Here is a 5,569-nt window from a genome sequence, read left to right on the forward strand (position 1 = left end):
CCTTCCTTCCTTCCTTCCTTCCTTCCTTCCTTCCTTCCTTCCTTCCTCTTGCCCACTACCACACCCTTCCTTTTTTCCTTCCTTCCCTTCTTTCTCGCTCTCTTTTTTTTAATTTTTTTTTCAACGTTTTTTTTATTTATTTTTGGGACAGAGAGAGACAGAGCATGAACGGGGGAGGGGCAGAGAGAGAGGGAGACGCAGAATCGGAAACAGGCTCCAGGCTCTGAGCCATCAGCCCAGAGCCTGACGCGGGGCTCGAACTCACGGACCGCGAGATCGTGACCTGGCTGAAGTCGGACGCTTAACCGACTGCGCCACCCAGGCGCCCCATCTCGCTCTCTTTTTTAACATAAATCCCTAGCCCACATCAGGAGGACAGCTCCACCCCCCTCCTATATTCCCCCACCTAATGAACTTCCAAGCAAACTAACTTTTGGCTGAATTTTATGCCTCTAAAACCAGCTCCTCCTCTTCCCCTTAGTCTGTTTCCTTGATCCAGGCCCTGAAGCAGCCCTGTGTACTCCTGTGGAGCAGGAGTGCCTGGCTTATTGGTCTCTGGCCCATTCATTGTGTGGCTTAGATGCACCTTGATGACAGCAAGGATGTCTTAAATGTTGTGTCCTGACTGTGTCAATTAATACGTCTTTCATCTAACTCTTCACAATAAGGAGAAGTCATAATTAATCTGCAGCTTCCACAAACAGACAAATTGACTAGCTTGGGGCAGTAGACTGATTTTGTATAGTATATTATCTCCATGAGATTCAGTGGATTACTGTGATACCATCACATTTGGGACTTGATACCACAAAGCTGGGATCCCAGCCTCAAGGATCATGCCATCTGTCACAGGGACCATTCTCACTCTTGGATTAAATCGGTAAATTTGCAGACCTATGAAAACATTGTTACTTTTTTTTAGAGCCTCTCAACTGCCATACCTGGCTGGTTTAGTGAATGGATTATTATTCATATGGTCTGGTTCTGAGAGTTTTCTCTTCTGCTTTTAAAATTCACTGAATCCACATAGGATAAGAAATATTCAGTAGGGTACTTTGTGTTTGCAGTATTGCTAAACTATGTCAAATGCCTTAAAGTAGGATGGGACGGTACAGCCAAAGCTGCTCTTTGGTAGGATAAAGTTCACTTCTCCCACTTCCCTAGTTGAATTGATTAGCAGCTATCTCTTTTTAAGACACCAGACAAATGATAGTTATTTTTCAAACAAAATCTCACAACTAAACACCATCCAGCTAATGTAGTGCTAAATCTTATGAGTCCAGAGGCACCTGGGTGGCTCAGTTGGTTAAGTGTTCGACTTGAGCTCAGGTCATGATCTCATGGTTCATGAGTTTGAGCCCTGCTTCATGAGTTTGAGCCCCGCATCGGGCTCTGTGCTGTAGCTCAGTGCCTGGAGCCTGCTTTGGAGAGCCTCCCTCTCTCTCTGCCCCTCCCCTGCTCTCTCTCTCTCTCTTAATCTCTCTCTCTCTCAAAAAGAAACATAAAGAAAAAATCTTATGAGTGCGATTATTTCTCAGTTGTGATAGACACTGGATAGTACATAATGACTTCTGGTACTTCTTGGGTCCAGCCTGAGATACACAGGGGGCTCTTTGTACTAAGATGAATGTGGTTTCAGGACTCTAGCTTGTACAGTTTCCTGTTTGTCGCCACTGGTCTGGAATTGCTGCCCATGACACTGTGGTCAAGCCTGTCTTCTGTGCCCCATTCTATCTCTCAGTCTAGAGGGCTGCCCTGTGAGAGGTAGGGCACACCATTTCCTAGTGATCCGCCCTCTCCTTTATTATTATTTCATCCTGGGTCAAAGGCTATAGTTGAGAAATGCCATATTAGCTTAAGGCAGAGGGCTGCAGTGGCTTTGATGGTGGTTATCTGCCCAAGAATGCCTCCCCCCAACTTAGAGCCCACTGAGTTCCTCAGATTACAGAAGGAGGTTCAATAGAGTCTATTCAGTAAGTGCTTCCAGGCTTTTAACCTTTTGGAAGGTCCTAGGATATTTTTGCAGGAAGAGCTCAATTCCCACATGCTGATAGTTGGTTCCAATAGCAATAATTACATACTCTAAAACTGGGCTCCTGCCAACCTCGGTTTCATCTCAGGTGCATGATGCTGTAATGTGCCCAGTGTCCCTCGGCCGAAACATCTACCCATGCCATATTGATTAACTTCATTGTTAAAATTGTTTTTTTCCGCCCCTAATCCTTTTGGTAGGTGTCTATATGAGTAATGGTTTCCTAGGGCTGCCATAACCAATTACCACAAATTTAGTGGCTTAAAAAATAGACATTTATTCTCTCCCAGTTCTAGAGGGTGGAAGTAGGAATCAGTGTTGGTAGAAGTACACATGGCCAGAGGTTCTGAGGGAGAATCCATTCTATGCCTGTCTCCTAGCTTCTGGCAGCTGCTGGTGATCCTTGGTGTTCCTTGTCTTGTGGCTGCTCTCCAATCGCTGTCTCAATCTGCATATCATCTCTTTTTTTTTTCTGTGTCTCTGTGTTTTCTTCTTTTCTTACATGGGCACCGTTCATTGAATTTAGGACTTATTTTATTTTAAATAAAAAAAAAATGTTTATGTATTTGGACGGGGGGAGGGGCAGAGAGAGGGAGAGAGAGAATCCCAAGCGGGCTCCATTGTCAGCACAGAGCCTGACATGGGGCTTGATCTCAAGAACCTGTGAGATCATGACCTCAGCCAAAATCAAGAGCCAAATGCCTAAACAACTGAGCTACCCAGGCACCTCTAGGACCCATTTTAAAACTGGAATGATCCTATCTCAATATCTTTAATGTAATTACATCTGCAAAGACTCTATTACCAAATAAGGTCACATTCACAGGTATCAGGGGTTAGAACTTGGACATATATTTTTTGGGATAATATTCAACTCACTAAAAATACAAGATACAAAAATAGTGGTTTGATTTAATAGTATGCCTGAATTTTATAAAAAGCATCCTCAAACCTTTTGGTCATAATTTACCATTTTAGGATCTTCCATCCAGTTGGTGATTTTGACTTCTGGAGTCAATTTGGATTCTTAACTTCCTGTTGCCCCAAACTTCTAGCTCTCTTAATTGCCAGTGGCACAGAGCTCCCTCATTGTGTGGAATGGCCTTATCCCTTCCGTAGACAGGATGTTTATGACAAAAGGTGGAAGGTAGTGCCTGTCTACTGAGGCTCATTCCCTGTTAAATGCATGGTTCTGCCTGTGTTGTACACTGTTACTTTTGATTCAAGGGTAAAGTCCCTGGAGGATACCCAGTTTGTTTGGGCAGCTGAAGGTAAGGTTCCAGGTCAATTAACTCACATAGCCATTCCTCATCCTTTCTTGGACATTCCCCCCCCCCCCCATTTAATAATCAAAGACTGACAGCCTGTATTGCTACATGAGACAGAGAGTTCCAGTTTACAAAATAACTCAGCAACCTCTGGTGAATCTCTCCACTAGTTCTAGTGGTAAGCCAGCAATTGTTTTTCAAAAACAGCATAATTCTCAGAGGCTGGAAACATTGTCTTTGTCTAAAACCCTAAATACTTCTGCTATATTTTTCATATTAGGGTCTGCCTACCCACCCCCCTACCCAAAACATTTTATGAGAGAGGCAGAAATCACATAGACCTCAAGTCTTATCTTTCTTTCCAATTTATGGGACCCAAGGGCTAGAGCTGACCAGACTGTGCCTTGTAACTTGGCCAGGGCTGGTCACTGAAGCTCCTCTGAACCCTGTCCAAAGTATGTGTCCTTTTGGATAACCCAAGATATGGAGTAAGAATTCCAAGGTGTAGCATATGCTGACTCTAAAACCCAAAGTTAATGGAACCTGAAGACTCCTTGTAGAAAATAGACAATTAAGGGGCGCCTGGGTGGCGCAGTCGGTTAAGCGTCCGACTTCAGCCAGGTCACGATCTCGCGGTCCGTGAGTTCGAGCCCTGCGTCGGGCTCTGGGCTGATGGCTCAGAGCCTGGAGCCTGTTTCTGATTCTGTGTCTCCCTCTCTCTCTGCCCCTCGCCCGTTCATGCTCTGTCTCTCTCTGTCCCAAAAATAAATAAACGTTGAAAAAAAAATTAAAAAAAAAAAAAAGAAAATAGACAATTAAATTAACAGTTGCCCAAATATAATGGATCTTGCAAAAATTAATGGAATGCTTCACTACCTGTCATAGGCTTAAGTACCACTACTTCTTAATCCCTGTCTTCTGGATTCCTTGTAGTGGCTCCCGAGACCTGATGGCACATAATCATCCCCTCAGGTATAATATTAAGAACTGCAGTGCCTCTGCCACTTTTGTTTCATGGGATCTTTTCAACATCACCTGACCAGTGAGAAAAGAAGAGAGAAACAAGGATGCAGAATGATACCACCTAAGGCATTTGTAACCTAGTCTGTCCCTTTTAGTGGTTTCCTGTGCCCTCCTCTGCTTTAAAGTAAAGGGAACATCCAACTATTCTTTTTGTTTAATGTTTATTTATTTTTGAGAGACAGAGAGAGAGAGAGAGAGAGAGAGAGAGAGAGAGAGAGAGAGAACAGGGGAGGTGCAGAGGGAGAGGAGGACAGAGAAAATGAAGCAGGCTCCATGCTGACAGCAGACAGCCTGATGCAGGGCTTGAACTCACGAACTGTGAGATCATGACCTGAGCCAAAGTTGGATGCTTAACCAACTGAACCACCCAGGTGCCCCTCCAACTATTTTTGATACTGGCAGAGACAGAGAGCCATCCTTGAGCAGATCTTTGTTAGGCAGACATATTCCAGGCAGATTTAACCCAGATGAAAGGTGTAGTGGCTTTTTTTCTTTTTTTAACAAAGCCAAATCCTTCCTCATAGTATGACAAATTCTAGGACGGGGATGGACCAGTGTAGAAAAGGAACCCTTAACAAGTAGAGTAGGCAATACCTTTGTTTTAGTTTTTTAAAGCATGTGTTTGATCCACCACCATAGCATTCCATTCATTTTTGCAAGATCCATTATTTCTGGGCAACTGTTAATTGAATTGTCTATGTTCTAAAGGGAGTCTTCATGTTCTATTAACTTTTCCTACAGAGAATTTCATACTTCTACAGAATGGAGAAGGCCATTGAGGGGGCAACCTATGTAAGGGAATACTGTGATACTATGGTGATTAATTAATAGATATATTAGTTTCCCAGGGTTATCAAGGTAAATTACCACAGACTGTGGCCTAAAACAACAGAACTTTATTCTCTCACAGTTTTGGAGGCTGGAAGTCTGAAATCAGAGTGTTGTTGGGCCATGCTCCCTCCAAAATTTCTAGGGAAGAACCTTTCCATGCCTCTTTCAGCTTCTGGTCATTTCAGGCCTTCCTTGGCTTCTGGCAGCATAATTCCAATCTCACTTCCATCATTGGATGGTGTTCTCCCTGTGTGCCTTATGTCCCCTTCTTATAAGGATACCAGTCATATTGGATTAAGGACCCATGCTTCTCTAGTATGATCTCATCTTGATTACACCTGCAAAGATCCTGTTTCCAAATAAGAACACATTCACGGGCATCAAAGGTTAGCACTTGAATATATATATATATATA

General features: G+C 43.4%; 2 long non-coding RNA genes across 4 annotated transcripts in view; one reads left to right on the plus strand and one right to left on the minus strand.

Annotated features, from left to right (window-relative positions):
* LOC121021210 (uncharacterized) overlaps positions 1-5,569 on the plus strand; it is a 112,016-nt gene that overhangs the window by 44,257 nt on the left and 62,190 nt on the right. The window lies entirely within an intron of this gene.
* LOC121021212 (uncharacterized) overlaps positions 5,343-5,569 on the minus strand; it is a 2,947-nt gene continuing 2,720 nt past the window's right edge. The window contains exon 2 of the long non-coding RNA XR_005786451.1: positions 5,343-5,503. This is a non-coding gene — a long non-coding RNA (uncharacterized LOC121021212). The remainder of the gene's footprint in view (positions 5,504-5,569) is intronic.

Source organism: Herpailurus yagouaroundi, unplaced genomic scaffold (assembly GCF_014898765.1).
Source record: "Herpailurus yagouaroundi ecotype Mexico unplaced genomic scaffold, PumYag 255, whole genome shotgun sequence".
In the NCBI taxonomy this organism is placed as follows: domain Eukaryota; kingdom Metazoa; phylum Chordata; class Mammalia; order Carnivora; family Felidae; genus Herpailurus; species Herpailurus yagouaroundi.